Raw genomic sequence first — 6,047 nt, 5'->3', positions numbered from 1 at the left:
GTTTCTAGCTCTCTATCTCTCTCCCTTCCTCTCTGCAAAAAATCAATAATAAAAAAAAAGTGTAATTTTGATTCATTCACACTAGATAGCTATTGTCGTGTTGGTTGTTATCAATTTTTTATTTGACAATCTAAGGGAAAAGAGGTCAGTGCTCTGACTAGTCAGCTATTGCATGTTTTTAAAAGATTCTTGTGACACACTGGTGTGCTGCAACACGCTGGTTGAAAACCGCCGCTCTGTACAAACACACCAGGGCACTGGGAGCGCCTCAGCCTCCCCCGGCCCTGCCCTGCCCTCCAGGAGAGTCTGGCTCTGCCGGCTGCGCAGGGGCCGGAAGGGGCTCTGTGAGCGTGTGTGTGGGTCTGTGTGGTCACCGTCTCTCCGGGTAGAAGTGTCTGTGCACTGACTTGGTATCTGTGCCTCTGTGTCTCTTAGGGTGGGCGTCTTGCACCTGTGTGTGTTAGTCTGTGTCTCTCATCAGTGCAGTGTGGGTCTGTGTGCTGTATGTCTGTGTGTCTGTGTCTGCTCACCTGCCCTGGTCTTATTCCTGGCCAAACCCTTGAACCTCCCACCTTCTGCTTTAGTTATACTTGAATTTATAGCCTCTGCCACACCAGGCAGAAGGGTTTTGCTGAGGGTTGATTGGATTGAATGACTCGTTTCAGAGCCACCAACTCCTTTCCCTCAAGCACTTGTCCTGAATTGGGGAGACATTCCAAGGCCTTTTTTTAATTTTTTTTTTTTTTTAGGTTTAATTGACATATACTAGTTTAAGGTATGCAACAGTTCATACCTTTCATCCCCTTCACTCATTTCACACACACACACCCTACCACCAATCTGCTTTCTGTGTCTATGAGCTGAGGAGTTTAAAAAAATTTTTTATTTGTTTGTTTTCTGTTTTTTAATATTCTACATATACATTTCTATCTCTCTCTCCCTATCTCTTCCTCTTTGAAATATATATATATATATATATATGTATATATGTATATATATATATATATATATATATATATATATATATATTAAAAGAAACAAAAGACTATCTTGATCCTCAAGAAATATATCTCACCCTAACCAGTTTAGCTCAGTGGATAGAGCATCGGCCTGTGAACTCAAGGGTCTCAGGTTCGATTCCGGTCAAGGGTATGTACCTTGGTGGTGGGCACATCCCCAGTGGGAGGTGTGCAGGAGGCAGCTGATCGGTTTCTCTCTCATCAATGTTTCTAACTCTCTATCCCTCTCCCTTCCTCTCTGTAAAAAATTAATAAAATATATATATATTTAAAAGAAATATGTCGCTGAAACCAGTTTGGCTCAGTGGTAGAGCATCAGTCTGTGGACTGAAAGGTCCCAGGTTCAATTCCGGTCAAGGGCATGTACCTGAGTTGTGGGCACATCCCCAGTAGGGGGTGTGCAAGAGGCAGCTGGTCAATATTTCTCTCTCATCGATGTTTCTAGCTCTCTATCCCTCTCCCTTCCTCTCTGTAAAAAATCAATAAAACATATTTAAATAAATAAGGACAATCTAAGAAAAACCACCATGGCTGTTCCCAAGTATCTGTTGTACAGAATTAAAAAAAAACAAAAGAAAGAAAGGAAGGAAGGAAGGAAGGAAGGAAGGAAGGAAGGAAGGAAGGAAGGAAGGAAGGAAGGAAAGAAGAAAGGAAGGAAGGAAGGAAGAAAAAGGAAAGAAATATGTCTCATTGAGTAGGCAGTTCCCACCAAAGGGGCCCTTCAGAACACCCAGGACCACTCAGATTGGTCACTGAAGAATGAGCCGTTGGGTCACAGCTGAGCAGGCAGGGCAGGCAGAATGGTGCGATCTAACCAGACATCTTGCAGGAAAGCAACACAGAGTTGAGCCAGAGAGATTTTCGAGTAACAGGAGACATGAGTAAAGGCTAACAGAGGGAAACCGAAGACCATAAACAGTAGCCAACAAACAGCTGAGGATCTGAGCAGAGACAGGGCTGAGAAAAGTGGGGTTGGGGGGCAGGGAGGGACAGACGGGGAGGCTGGATGGGGTCTGACTGGGGTAGAAGCAGAAGAATCAGGGTTTGCCTGCAGAGTGTCTCCCTTGGTGTCCTGGAGTTTGCCTGAGATTTGGAGGACAGACAGCTGCCAGGGTGGGGAAGAGCCCACACTTCCTAACTGGCCCCGCTCCCCTGAGGAGGGCTCAGCCCGCTCCTGAGCAAATGGGAATGCACAGCTGAACTTTGCATTAACTTTCAATATCCTGCTGTCGAGTGAAGGAAGGAAGGAATAATGGTCAGACAAGTGATCGAGTCTGAAGACCTTTGTTGGAGGTGGGGGTGGGCACAGAATCAGCATGAGGGAGAGAACTGGCTTCTGACTGCAGAACCAAATTACCAAAGCTGCTTCTTTCTTCTCCTGTTCTCTCCCACAGGTCGGGTAGGAAAGTTTCCCAGTCATCTTCCCTTCTCCTCCCTGCTGCCATGTCCTCCAGACCTCTAGCTGCCTTCTCAGACCTTCCCCAGTGAGGAGTGGGGAGCAGGCACAGACATCAGCCTCACAGTGCTCATCCACCCCCTGCCGGCTGCAGCCTTCTCTTCAGCTGCTCTCATATTTTCCATCTGTTTCTCTGCTTTCCTCTCATCCCCTTCCTGCCCCGGCAGCCCATCCTCTCTCCTGCTGCTTCCCCTCCTGTTCATGTTTCCTGCCTCCCTGGCTACCCCACAGCCTTCCTGGATGGCTGGCTTCCTCTCAAACCCCAACCACACTGCAGGGCCCCGAGGACCTGACTCGGCCAGAGAAGGGAGCTGCCAGCTCCCCCAGTCCCTCCATTGCCACCACCAGCAGACCCAGCTCCTAGGCCTGGAGCTGAGCCTACCATAAAAATAGTCGTGGAAGGAGAGGTGGGCAGGTAGGGAGGGCTATTTCCAGGCATCACAGAGCTTGGATGGGGCAGGGGCTGGTCTAACATGGTCACGAGAAAGCCTGCCTCCTGCTCCTACCTGGTGCTGCCACCCCCATGGCAACCCCGCTCCCCAGCCCTAGGAGGTCCGAGGCAGAAGCAGCAGGGAGGGTATCCCACCCCGGGAGTAGGAACATAGCCCTACCCTGCTCCCTCAGGACCCCAGGCCAGGTGCTCTCTCTCTTCTCTCCCCTCATCCTGTGGCCAGAGGCAGGGAAACTCCTCTGACCTTGGGGCCTCAGGAGTGGTTCCAGCCAAGACAGAAGGTTAAACCACCCTCTTCCCAGGCCTCAGGCTTCTGGCGGAGGCAGTAAATCATTGATTTTACTTTCTAATCTTTCTGGTTTCTTGAGTCTGGCACCTACTCAGGAACAGGCACAGGTTCACACACATGCCCATTGTCCTGTGCATACAACCATGCACATGAACCCATATGCACACCAGGCATGTATATGCACCCACCCATGCACATGTACACAGACACAGCTGTTTTTATGTAAATTAGCACACACCCCTCTACCCACACACATGCATGCACTACCTACATAGTGAACACAAATACCCTTGACTTGCCACTTCCTACCTTTGGTCTCCTCCCACCTTCCAGCTGCCTTTCTCCTCTTCCCACTCCACCGCCCCCTCCTCCTCCTAGTCTTCCTTTTCTTCTCCTCTTCCATTCCTACAAATCCTACAATTCCCCGGACCCTACCTCCTGTCTCCTCCTTGCTGTTGACCCACAGTGAGCTCCTCTGTAGCTTCCACAGCCCCACGCTCACTTTGAAGTTGAGTCGGTTTGCGGTTCTTAGCATGGCAAAACCGCTAGTCACTCTATAAGGGTTCCCGGGTGATGGAAGGGAGAAGATGAGATTGAGATAATTCTGCTTCTTTGTTACAGATAAAGTAAACCGAGGTCCGGGGAGTGGGAGTCATATCTCAACTCAAGGAACAGAGACAAATGAATCTGGCTTCCTCTCTTTTGTCTGCTCAGTATTCTGGTTTCATCAAAGCAAAGGCCCAGAGCTAGGAGCTGTCACTGCTGCCTGCCTCCCAACCCTCCAGCATGATCCCCTGCTAGTGCCCCAGAATCTTGAGTCCTCTACAGTAGAGGGCAGAGAGAAAGGAGAAGAGGAGTGTCGATTTGGGGTGAGACTGGCACTGACCGCTCACTCTAACATTGTTCATTTGGCTTTCCACAGAAGCACTGCCATGATGGTGGTGTGGCCATGACCTTGGCCCTGGGCACTGCCTGGAGGGGAGCCATCCCCAGGGTCCTGTGGCCCATCCCCTGGTCCACATCACTGGGCAAGCAGAAGGGCAAAGACACAAGAACGGGAAGCCTGAGTGGGTTGCCCTGCTGACTTGACATGGAGCCTGAACCAGTCTTTTCTTCCTAAAAACAGCTTTCTCAAGGCTCTGTTTTACTCCTTTTTGTTTTTTAAGAGACAGAGAGAAAGGTACATGTGAGAGAGAAACATTGATCAGTTGCCTCCCATACATGCCCCAACCGGGGATTGAACCTGGGTATGTGCCCTGACGGGGAATCAAACCCATGGTCCTTCAGTGCACAGGATGATGCTCCAACCAACTGAGCCACACAGGCCTGGGCACAATGGTTTACACTTTTTTTTTTTTTTAAATACATTTTATTGATTTTTTACAGAGAGGAAGGGAGAGAGATAGAGAGCTAGAAACGTCGATGCATCGACCAGCTGCCTCTTGCACATCCCCCACCGGGGATGTGCCCACAACCAACGTACATGCCCTTGACCGGAATCGAACCTGGGACCTTTCAGTCCGCAGACCGATGCTCTACCGCTGAGCCAAACCAGTTTCGGCCATGTTTTACTCTTAAAAGAACCTGTCTTCCTTCACATCCACCCTGTCACTCAGGGGTCCTGCAGTCTCTGAGTTCCCTAGCTGTGAGAATGGGGTACCCAGCCAGCCATTCTTAGAACCTTGGCTCAGTGGTCCCCATAGCATCTGGTGGTATAAGGCTGCCTCTCCTTTCCTTTTCACTTTGCTTTCTCCAATCAGAGGGCCTCAAACGTGGCCCCTCATATACACCCTGACCTGGTGGGCCCTATCCCCAGGTCAGTAATTCCTTGCTTCCAAGCCACCTGAAGCTCCACCATCAATGACACTTTCCCTAAAGCCCATTAGGAAAAGAGAAGTCCTCTCTCTGCACACTGCCTCCTGCTCTGTAGCTCATATCAACTATCGCATGGGCCTACGCAGTAAGCACCAATTTATGGGCTAGCCTTTTATCTCTCCAACCAAACTAAGGTACTCAGGGCAGGCCTACCACTTCTACACATCTAGATTTCCCACCTCCACCCCCTACTGACCTATGCCTTGCATAGAATGGCATTTGCACACAGTTCTGGGATATTTATACTCCAAATGCTTCTGGTTCTATCTCTCCCCACAGCCCCATTCTTCAGCCAAGGCCCCTCCCTGCACACACATCCAGCCTGCTTGCTGTGAAACCCTTTCTGCTTATGCAAACCTTACATCTGGGACCCTCTCCACTACCCAAACTCTGAGACTTCCTACATTTGCCCCTATTGATTCTAGTGCTACCATGGCCCTCTAGCCAGGCCTAGCCACAGACCATCACACCTCCCCTCCCTCACAGTCATTCCCAGGCGGGAAAGGCAGCAAGGGAGTGGGTACTGGGTACTTCCCAGGCTCAAGTAGGGTGATTGTAAGTCAAATTACAGCGGGGAGGGTAGGGAGATATGGGGGAGATAAGAGATCAACCGAAAGACTTGTATGCATGCATATAAGCATAACCAATGGATGCAAAACTCTGGGGAGGGAGGGCGTGTATGGGAGTGTGTGTGTGTGTGTGGTGGTGGTGGTGGTATAATTGGTAAGATATGTACAAATATAATACCTTAATAAAAAAAAAGAAAGAAAAAAAAGAAAGAAAGAAAAGGAACCAGGGATTCTCTTGAGTGTCTTTCGTCCCCCTCCCCATTGTACTCCACACAATAACAGAACTGGGGCTCCGTGTCTGATGGGCGCAGACTCAGGACCAGATCCAGATGAGCGTAAAGGAAGACACAACTTGAGCAGATGCCTCGCCCCCCTGGAAGGGTCAGCG

This window comes from Pipistrellus kuhlii, unplaced genomic scaffold (genome assembly GCF_014108245.1).
Source record: "Pipistrellus kuhlii isolate mPipKuh1 unplaced genomic scaffold, mPipKuh1.p scaffold_m20_p_1, whole genome shotgun sequence".
Classification (NCBI taxonomy): Eukaryota; Metazoa; Chordata; class Mammalia; order Chiroptera; family Vespertilionidae; genus Pipistrellus; species Pipistrellus kuhlii.
Note: the sequence above shows the minus strand (reverse complement) of the source record.